General features: G+C 41.7%; 1 long non-coding RNA gene across 1 annotated transcript; it reads left to right on the top strand.

Moving 5' to 3' along the window:
* The first annotated feature begins 9,335 nt into the window (after nucleotides 1-9,335).
* LOC119161412 (uncharacterized) lies at nucleotides 9,336-9,896 on the top strand. Its single transcript, XR_012887359.1, has 2 exons — nucleotides 9,336-9,475; nucleotides 9,681-9,896. It is a non-coding gene; the product is annotated as an uncharacterized LOC119161412 (long non-coding RNA).
* Nucleotides 9,897-10,204: the final 308 nt, after the last annotated feature.

Genomic DNA, 10,204 nt, shown 5'->3' with positions numbered 1-10,204 from the left:
TTCATGAATTTGACAAATTTTTGAAGCAATTGGTTCTTGAAGTAATACTCTGACACTGAGGCCATTCGATGGTCACTTGGAAAAGTGATTTAGGATTTCTTTAAGGATAGTTTTGTGCAAACTGAATATGGACATTGACTGACTCAAATGTCAAGACATTTTGAAATTGTGGATGTGATTTACTACTAAATACAAGAGCTGTGCCGTATGCATACTTAAGTACATTTAAATTTTGTAGGGCTTTGGGATGTTTAGGTAAACTGAAGTTTGTGTTGGTCCCAATGCTGGCTCTTAAGGCATGGCGTAGGTTACTTCTGTGATACAAGGGGTAGATAGAGTTCCTTCTGTGAATATTTATCGCTGTCAATATGTACAGCGTAAGCTTAATAAATATTGATGTGTGTGGTATGAATGAGCACATATCATGACACTTCAAAAAAACTCGCTGTTGATGAAGTGTTTCTTTCTTATATAAGCACCCTGAAATAGTTTTGATGATTTTATTAAAAACTTATTGAGACAGTAGTGCACGTCTTATGGATCTAATGAGTATCAACATAAGGGCCCCGCTGAAAGTTCAAATTGATTAGAAATTTTCTTTGCGTGTTCATCGCTAAGAATTGCACTAGCACTGCCAATAAAGTTCTCAGCTGCCTATATCTGCTCATGGTACCTTGCATGAATCAGCGACATATCACAGGTGATCTACAGGACTTGTGCTACCATCTCAATACATTTGTACATTTGGATGAAATTGTCAAAACTATTTGACGATCCTTATACAGTAGACTCTCATTAAACGGAACCTGAAGGGACCGAGAAAATGTGTTCCATTGTGTTCCATGTGTTCCAAGAGCTACAGGTTCATAGCAAGGCCGTACCCGAGTGAATTCACAGAAGAGGGTACCAGACTGGAGGGCATTAAAACTCAGAATGGGGTGTTGGCAGCTGTGGTACTGGAGGAGTTCCTGAAAGAGCTCGCCGCCATTAGTCAAGAGCACGCCATCCAGCAGCTTGCCTGATGACATTGCGCAAAACGACACAACGCACTTTCTCCACATTGAAGCAGCACTGAGATTCCTTGTATAGCATTTTTCCAAGCACCATTGTGTGTGTGTGTGCTTTCTGTACCATACTGATGCCAGGTCTGTATAGATAGAATAGTATTTTATGGTGACAGCCTCGTTGTTGAGTTAGCATCTGTGTTCTGAGGTTTTAAATTTCAATGCCGTTTGGCATGCATCACATAGTCAGAGGGGGCCCGGAAAAACTGAATGAAAAAACGACAGTGCTAGCCACATTGGCATTCGATCGGCACATCCGAAATGTTGCAAAAGTTTATTTTGCAGCTTTGTTGCTCCTGTCATTAAATGCATAATAATTGGTAAGAATGTTCAAAATTTTTAGAAAAGTATAAATATGCAATGTTGTAAGAAAGATGAATTACATAGTTATTTACTGCTACTGCACACTTTCGATTTTCTAGCAGATGCCTTAGTGCACTACTGCCTTGTGCTATAGAGAAAAAGGTGCAATGTTGTTGATTTGTTTATTGTCCTTCCCAATTGAACAAGTTGTTCAATTCACTGTTGGGAAGGACAATAAACAGGTCTACAACATTGCACCTTTCCCTCTATACCACAAGGCAGTACACTAAGGAGTTCCGTTTACTGAGAGGTCAAGTGGGTTGCAGCATTCAAGTACGAAACCAATCAGTTGTTCCATTCAAGTAGCAGTTTCGTTTAACAGATTTTTGTTTACTGAGAGCCCCGCCGTGGTGGTCTAGTGGCTAAGGTACTCGGCTGCTGACCCCCAGGTTGTGGGATCGAATCCGTGCGGCGGCTGCATTTCTGATGGAGGCGGAAATGTTGTAGGCCCGTGTGCTGAGATTGGGGTGCATGTTAAAGAACCCCAGGTGGTCGAAATTTTTGGAGCCCTTCACTACGGCGTCTCTCATAATCATATGGTGGTTTTGGGACGTTGAACCCCACATATCAATCAATCAATCAAGTCGTTTATTGAGAGTCTACTGTAGTACGAGAAACACTTCATTAACAGTGACCAATTTGATTGGCTGCGCCACTGGTATTGCAAATAATTTTTTCTACCTAATTGTGAGCAAATGTCATTTGCAATAACCAGAACACTTTATTATTTGCAGTGTGTAAGAAACAGAATACACAATCACAGTTAGCTATTAAACTTTGGAACTTTAGATGAACAGCAAGCATTGTCTGTCTGTGTTACAGTGTGCTGCAAAATAGTGTGGCTTATGGAAGCAGTGTTAACTGTGGGTGTTTTGTCTGTAGCGCCATGAAGCACCCTTGTTGGCTGTGAATCTTGCAACTGGGGATGTATCAAGTTGCAGTGCCATCTGTTCGTGCAACAAAACCAGCGAGCAGAATGACTTCAGTACACTTAATTAGCGTTGGGCTGTATCTATTCGGGCATTGGCAGATTCCACTATGCACCGTAAGGCTACCATCACAGTTTCTATATTTAGACTGACCAGTGATTGTTGTTAAGAAGTTTTAGATTGCCCATAACATTCTCGGCTACTGCAGGTTGTTGGCTTACCGGAGAAATGTGAGTGTCCTGTGGGCGAGCTAGCTATAGGGTGCCGTCATGCATGCGACACTGCATGCCGTGTGCGTCGAGGCATTCAACAGTGGTCGGAATTTTCAGAGCACCTAATGGTGTACACCTCATCCGCATGTTGGTAGATGGCTTCAAGGGGCAAAGCTTGCTCAGCCCCAACCACTATCTAGAACCGTGCAACTCAAATGGCCATGCTGGTAAGAAAGGTCGCATTTAATTCAAGGTAGTTCTATTCAATCATGGTGCGAATGAACTGATATTATGTTGCAAATGTTAACCGCAGGCTTACATTATTCCAAAAAATCATATTGGGAACCCTTTGCAGTACTTACTTGTACCCACATTTGATTGAATTGCAACTTGAGGACATTATTTCTATGTTGTAAAAATAGGCCAAGCATTTTAGTGTGCTAGTTTGCATGCAGAATGTTCTTTGGGAGATAATCAGTGTTGTAGAAAACGTGTCATCATTCGAATGTGCTTGCTTACACACATGCCTCTTGATTCTTCGCGACCCGAACATCCACCAACAGCATAGTATGTGATTAGAGCATTGGACTTCGGTTCTAGAAAACAATAATTAAAATCCAGCCATTTTTATAATCTTCATTTTTTATTATATTCCCAATGGCCATTGTTGCTGCCATGTGGAATTCAGAAGCATCCTCTTGAAGAGGGTTAGCAGACAACAAAATGGCAGCATAATGCAGTTGCTGTTTTGTTTGGCTGTACTAGCTTCACTGTTAATCGTTAGCGAGAAATGAACTCTACAGCTTTGCATGTTTCCTTCAACAGTCGACATACCGGGCTCTCCGTTGTATAAATCTGATTTGTTCTTGTGAGACTAAGTTTTCATGAAAAAAAATTGGGGGACATCACATCACTTTATTTTCTTAAAGACCCCTCAAAGGGACATTACATAAGGGGTGGGTATGAAGTACAGCCCACTCACTTGGTAAGAAAGTTAGTTACATTGTCGAAGAAGTTTGACGGAAAAGTAATGGCTGTAAAGGCCACTCCAATCTGATGCTGCTTGGGGGGGAAATTATAAGAGGAAAATGTGATGGTGCAAGCACGTGGGTGTGACACTTGTAGTTCATGTCTGCCGCGATGAGGTATGCGGGTAAGGTGAATGATGTAAGGTGGATGGCCGATATCACTGTAAAAAAAAAAAAAGTGGAATAAAGATAGCGTGGCAATGGGGCAGTAAATAAAGTGATTAGATAAGCCGGATTCCGCTTTCAATTATGATATGTTAGCGCAGTAATTATAAGTGGAATGAATGAATCTAGCATCATGGATTTGGACTGCTTCCAGGGCCGAGCAGAGATAGGACTCGTGTGGGCTCCGGATAACGGATGCGTACTAGCTTTAGTCTGATGAATGATTTATAGGCTCGTAGTTTTACATGCAGAGGGTATGACGAAGATTTCAAACTGAGCCTTTACGAGTTGAATGTGATAGCAATATCTTGTCCCTAGTGCGTACTTGCTTGGGCAAGTTGCCCTGATCAGAGGTGATGAAGTTGCCCTGATCACACCTCTGATCAGTGCTAGAGGTGTAAGTTACAGAGAGTAATGTGATGACTTTTCTGCAATCTTTTACATGGGAAGTTATTGACAAAAATATATCATGCAAGTCATGTCTTTCGATTAAAATTGTCTCACTGATTTGCAACCACTGACAACTATTACAGGATGTGAGAGGCCCATGGGGGAGCCCACCTGCTCCACTACTGTATCGCAACTTTTACAGCGAAAGCTGTTATGAGATCAGAACATGGGTAATGCGCAGTGCCGTAGTTTTCTGTCGCTGCTGGTGTCCACAACCGGTATCGAACGAAAAAAAAAAAAAAAAAAACTCGGAAAAGTAAGAACACCAATAACACAATGAGTTTCAAACCCAGGTCCGTTTCATGCCAGCCCAGTATTCTACCACTGAGCCACACTAGTGCTTAGAACTCATTCCTAAACTGGCCTTAGGCAGTCTTGATGTCGGGAAAGGAATTGCGGTACTATGAGTAATAAAGCGTTTTAGAACATCGAAGGAACAGCCAGGCGTCACACAATGAGAATTGCATAACGAGTGGGTCATCCAATGCTCCACCCATTAGAAAACTTGTTCTTGATCACCTATTAACTGTGGTGCATACCCACTTAAGGCATATTTCTTCATCGTCATCAACCACTCCATAAAAAAATTGCACAAAATTTCTAACAAGTTTGTAGGGGATACCATTCTTCTCCAAATAATGATAGTGAATGCTGGCCTACTGCACAAAATTTATGATTATTTATGGCATAGTTCTGTACCCAGAAGTGTACTTATAGCATCCCCAAGAGTGTTTAGAAAATGCTCTGAAAGGCTGCTCTTCTAGCTTTCATTGTGACTGTTCTGTGCCTACTGTGCAAACCTGGCATTTTTACTACTTGAAAGTACGAGATAATAATGTGTCACATACAACACAGATAAGGTGAGATATTTCATGGTGTTAACCCTAATGGGAAGAAACAAAGGAAATTGTGCCAAATTTATCCCAATTTTTCAATCAATTTGTTGAGCTTCTTGTTTTGAAAAATGGCAATGTTATTTCGTACCAATGGGGTTTTTAACTTCACTAAATGCATAAAACAGATGCCCTGAAGTTTTCTTTACTGCATAAAAATAAGGTGAAAGCTGAGACTCACATATATGGTATAATGTGAAAAAGTGCAACCATATGGTGTCAAGAAACAAACTACAATGAGATTAGTCTGGTTTCATGTGGGATGATGAGTATAGCCATCATTGGTCATTTTGGTACAACAGCTCATGATAGCTGTACTCAAGAGAGAGGGCATGGATTAAAAAGCATCGACACCATCATCGAAAAAGCATGCTAAACTTTAATGCTTTATTAACCAACTCAGTCTGACTCGTACCGAGCTGTGAGTCTGAGTCAGCCTAAGTGAGTATACAGTAATATTTTAGTGAGTTTGAGTACAAGTGAGCCCTTATCGCAAAACATATTTCTTGTGTGAGCCTGAGCTTTACTTTTTTTTGCGATTGACCTAAGATTGGTGCAGGCATTGCATAACATATGTATGGAAGGATGTCATTAAAGCAGCAGAAAGGTGAGCAGTTCATGTGAACGCATGGTACACAAAGGCAGACCCACAAAATACAGGCACAGTCAGTGACTGTATGTGGAGTTTGGAGTTAGCTCGTTCTGATATATATATATATATATATATATATATATATATATATATATATATATATATATATATATATATATATATATATATATATATATATATATATATATATATATATATATACACCAAATACACAGCTCTGACGAATTTATTTTTTAAAAAAGCTGAAAATATAAAAATATAAATTCCTTTTTTAGAAATAAATTCGTTTGAGCTGCGATTTTATTCCGTAAGGTGCAACCGGGTATCTGGAACATTGTTTGGTTTGGTGTACTTGTGGACAGGAGCAAAGGCCAGAGAAAAAAATTAGGCAATGGTTGAGTGTATATCAAAGGACATTGAGGAATTAGGAGGAGAGTGCGAGATAATTATACAAGGAGATATGAATGTGCATATAGAAGATATAGATGAGTATACTGACCCAACAGGCAAAATGATCATGGATATGTGTAAAAGGCATGATTTGATCATTTGCAACAGTACCGAGAAGTGTGAAGGGCAAATAACATGGGAGGTAGGAAGGTTGCAGTGGACGATAGATTATGCACTGATGTCGCGTAATATGTATGATAGGCTCAGGGGAATGCACATAGATAAATGTGGCTCCTGAAGTCTGGGTAGTGTTTACAAATATATCAGGCTAAGTTTTGGAAGGGCAGTGAAAGTGGGAAGGAGACAAGATGAGCAACTACAGGAAAATTTTTATTCAGAAAGCCAAATAGAAATAGCTACTAAACAAACTGAGAAAGTAATCACTGAGCATAATAAAGCAGTATGGACATGCACGAATCTAATTAGATTGTTTGAGCTAGAGCTTACTAAGGCACGTGACAAGTCACCCCAGAAAAGAAGACACAAACCCAAGAGTTGGTGGGATGAGGAAGTTAAGAGAGCCATAGCAAAACGGCAAGAAGCCTCTAGGGAACACATACATGCTAAGCAGCGGGGTGAACCGACAGATGATGTTGAAAGAAAATGGGACATCTTTCTAAGCTGTAGAAAGGAAGCATCCCTTCTGATCAATGAAAAGATTAGAAGAAAGGGGGCTCAGTGGCTGGCAGAAGTACATAAAAAGGATAGAAAGGCAGCTGCGAAATTTTGGAACCATCTAAACTTCCTAAGAAATGAAACAAGCCTAGAGCAGAGGTTTATAACTACAGCTCAAGGTGCTAGGCTAGAAGGGGACGAAGCTATTGAATATATTAGAACAGGGGTGACAGAAAAATTTTAACAAAGAAGTGCCTTATGCACCACAATAGACAAGGATAGATCAAGTGGTGCAATGGCTCCATTTTCATGAGAGTGGGAAAGGGCTGAGAAGAGGGTTCCTAGTAGCACATCAACAGGCCCAGATGGCATTCCAGTTATCCTGATAAAGACATTGGGTCCGAAGTCTAAGCAGACTTTGAGAGAGGCAATGAGCAAAACAATAATCGATGGTGAAGTCCCCAATGAATGGAAACTTAGCAGGATGAGCATGATCTATAAAGGAAAGGGGGAAAAAGCTGACATACACAACTACTGTCCTGTAACAGTGACATCAGTGGTCTACAGGCTGGCGATGCAGATTATAAAGGAAAGACTGCAGGCATGGATAGAGGATAAGAGGGTGCTGGGGGAACTGCAGATTGGTTTTTGGAAATACAGGAGGTTGGAAGACAATCTGTTCTCACCGACACAGTGCATCGAAATAGCAGAAAAGGAACACAGGCCCCTGTGGCTAGCATTTTTGGATATCAAGGGAGCGTACGATAGTGTGGTTCAATAGGACTTGTCGGGAATACTGGACACACTAGGTGTGGAAGATGGAGTCACTAATCTTTTAAAGGATATCTATAAAGGTAACAAGGTAGTTATAAAGTGGGAAAAACAGGTATCCAAGCCTGCAGAGGTAAAACGGGGACTTAGGCAGGGGTGTCACAGAACACCTACCAGTGTCACAGAACATGACATACCTCCAAGGATTAGAGGCCAAATTAGAGGGAAGTGGACTTGGCTTCAACCTTTCTTTCGTCAAACAAGGAAAACTCATTGAACAGGCACTACCAGCATTGATGTAAGCAGATGATAGTGCTAATGGCCGACAACAAGGAAGATTTGCAGAGATTGATGGACATCTGCGGTGATGAGGGAGATAGATTAGATTTCAGATTCAGTAAGGAAAAATCAGCAGTCATGATATTTAATGATAATGAAGGTAGTGAGCTTAGAATACAGGAGGTCACACTAGAGATAACAGATAAATAGAAATATCTGGGCATATGGATAAGCAATGGGACCGAGTACCTAATGAAGGTAGTGAGCTTAGAATACAGGAGGGCACGCTAAAGATAACAGACAAATACAAATATCTGGGCATGTGGATAAGCAATGGGACCGAGTACCTAAGGGAACACACAATATACGTGACGACTAAAGGTAACAGGAATGCAGCAGTGATGAAAAACAGAGCACTGTGGAATTACAATAGGTATGATGTTGTGAGAGGAATATGGAACGGGGTCATGGTTCCTGGTCTGATGTTCGGCAATGCGGTCTTGTGCATGAGATCAGAAGTTCAAGCAAGATTAGAAATTAAGCAACGTGGAATAGGTAGACTTGCCTTAGGAGCTCATGGGAGTACACCAAATCAGGGAGTACAAGGTGATATGGGATGGACATCATTTGAGGGTAGGGTAAAATTTGAGAAGCGATTGAGAGGAATGGGGGAGGAGCGTTGGGCTAGAAAGGTTTTCAGCTACTTGTACATAAAGAATGTCTATACAAAATGGAGGAAGCCAACCAGAAAATTGACTGGTAAATACTTAGAAAACAGCAGGGGGCCAAACCAAAAAGAATTATAGGTTAAGAAGAAGGTGAAGGAAGCTGAGACCGATATGTGGATAATTGGCATGATTAAGAAGTCCTCACTAGAGATCTATCAAACTTTTAAGCAGGAAATTGCCGAGGAAAGGATTTATGATAATACTCGGGGTAGTTCTCTGCTGTTTGAGGCCAGGACGGGGGTATCGCGAACCAAGACAATTGAAGACATATCGGGCCAAATACGAAGGAGTTTAGACACGGTATGCAGTGCGTGTGGAGAGGAGGAGGAAACTGCCGAACACTTGATAATGTTCTGTAAAGGGCTTCACCCTATAGTTCAGGATGATGGCTCAGAATACTTCGGAGCATTGGGGTTTAGGGACAGGGAGGGCAAAAATAGACTTTAGGCGGGTAGAAATAACTAGAAAAAGGTTATCTGACTGGTGGCTAAAGTCAAGGCACGAGTGAAAATTAAACTCTTCATTGCAAAGCACCAGTCCTCTACTTCACTTTTTCAAGGAAAAAAAAAAGATAAATGTAGTTTTTGGTTCACTAAGTATTACGGCTAGGTGGCGTTAGCCGCCGCCTGATCTAAAGGGTACAAATATATTACTTCATCCATCTACCCACCGGCGACTTCATTAGCGTGAGCAACATTGGGAGCGGTATTGTGATGTGACGTCATAACGTCATAAAGGCGCGCAAGAGCGTGAGGTACGTTGTCAGGTGTTGGGACCAAGAATCTAGCAACGTCGGTTGTGACAGCCTATGGCTCGCCCACGGTAGTTCATTCCAAACACACTTCGCACTCACCAGAATATTTCAACCGAGAACAACTGCAGCAGGCGAACTAACTGACGTGGGCTTCAAATGAGGTAAGGCAACATACCATTGTTTCTTGGCGCCTTCCTTTTGTTTTTGAAAGAGTTTTTGTTTGCGTCGGTGAAACTTTATATTTGCTGCGTTCCGACTTTTGCTATTATTTTCTGAAATGCAGTCATTCATATCGAACACTTAAGCTGTTTGCCAGATAGGTTATTGTTAACTGATGTATATACATTTAAAAAAAAATGTGCGCAGGTCCTGCTGTTATGGATGCACAAGACGACGGATATTACGCTTCATGGAACTCCTATCGAAGGAGACCGCAGTGCAAGCTCCTGGAAACTATATATGAATATCCAAAGCTGCGCATGAATGGCAGGAAGCAGTTCATGTCCGTGAGGAAATACAAGCGGTTCATAGATTTCACTGCAGGGCCAACAGCAAGCAAAACGTGGAAAAGAAGTCAAAAAGCGCGGAAACTTGCTAGCAGTCGCTTAAAGCACGCCTTTGGAGCTTCCAACTACGGTGACGGGCCGCTGCACTCGGTCCGCCGTGTGCGAAATGCAAGAGCGCGCACACCGCCTTTGTTCGAGAACCGATCGGTCTCGCAAGAATGCTCCGAAGCATGGACGAGGCCGCCGAGCTTCTTCAAAACTGCCGTTGCTGCTGCTTTGGAACGTGTGGGCGAGACAGATGACGGGTCTGCCAGGAACGACGAGCCTCGTGTGGGGCCAGCGTGTATTGGTAACTTTGAATTGCCAGAAACCTTTGTTGTGTCA

This window comes from Rhipicephalus microplus, chromosome X (assembly GCF_043290135.1).
Source record: "Rhipicephalus microplus isolate Deutch F79 chromosome X, USDA_Rmic, whole genome shotgun sequence".
NCBI lineage: Eukaryota > Metazoa > Arthropoda > Arachnida > Ixodida > Ixodidae > Rhipicephalus > Rhipicephalus microplus.
Note: the sequence above shows the minus strand (reverse complement) of the source record. Positions and strands in the feature narration are given on the sequence as shown.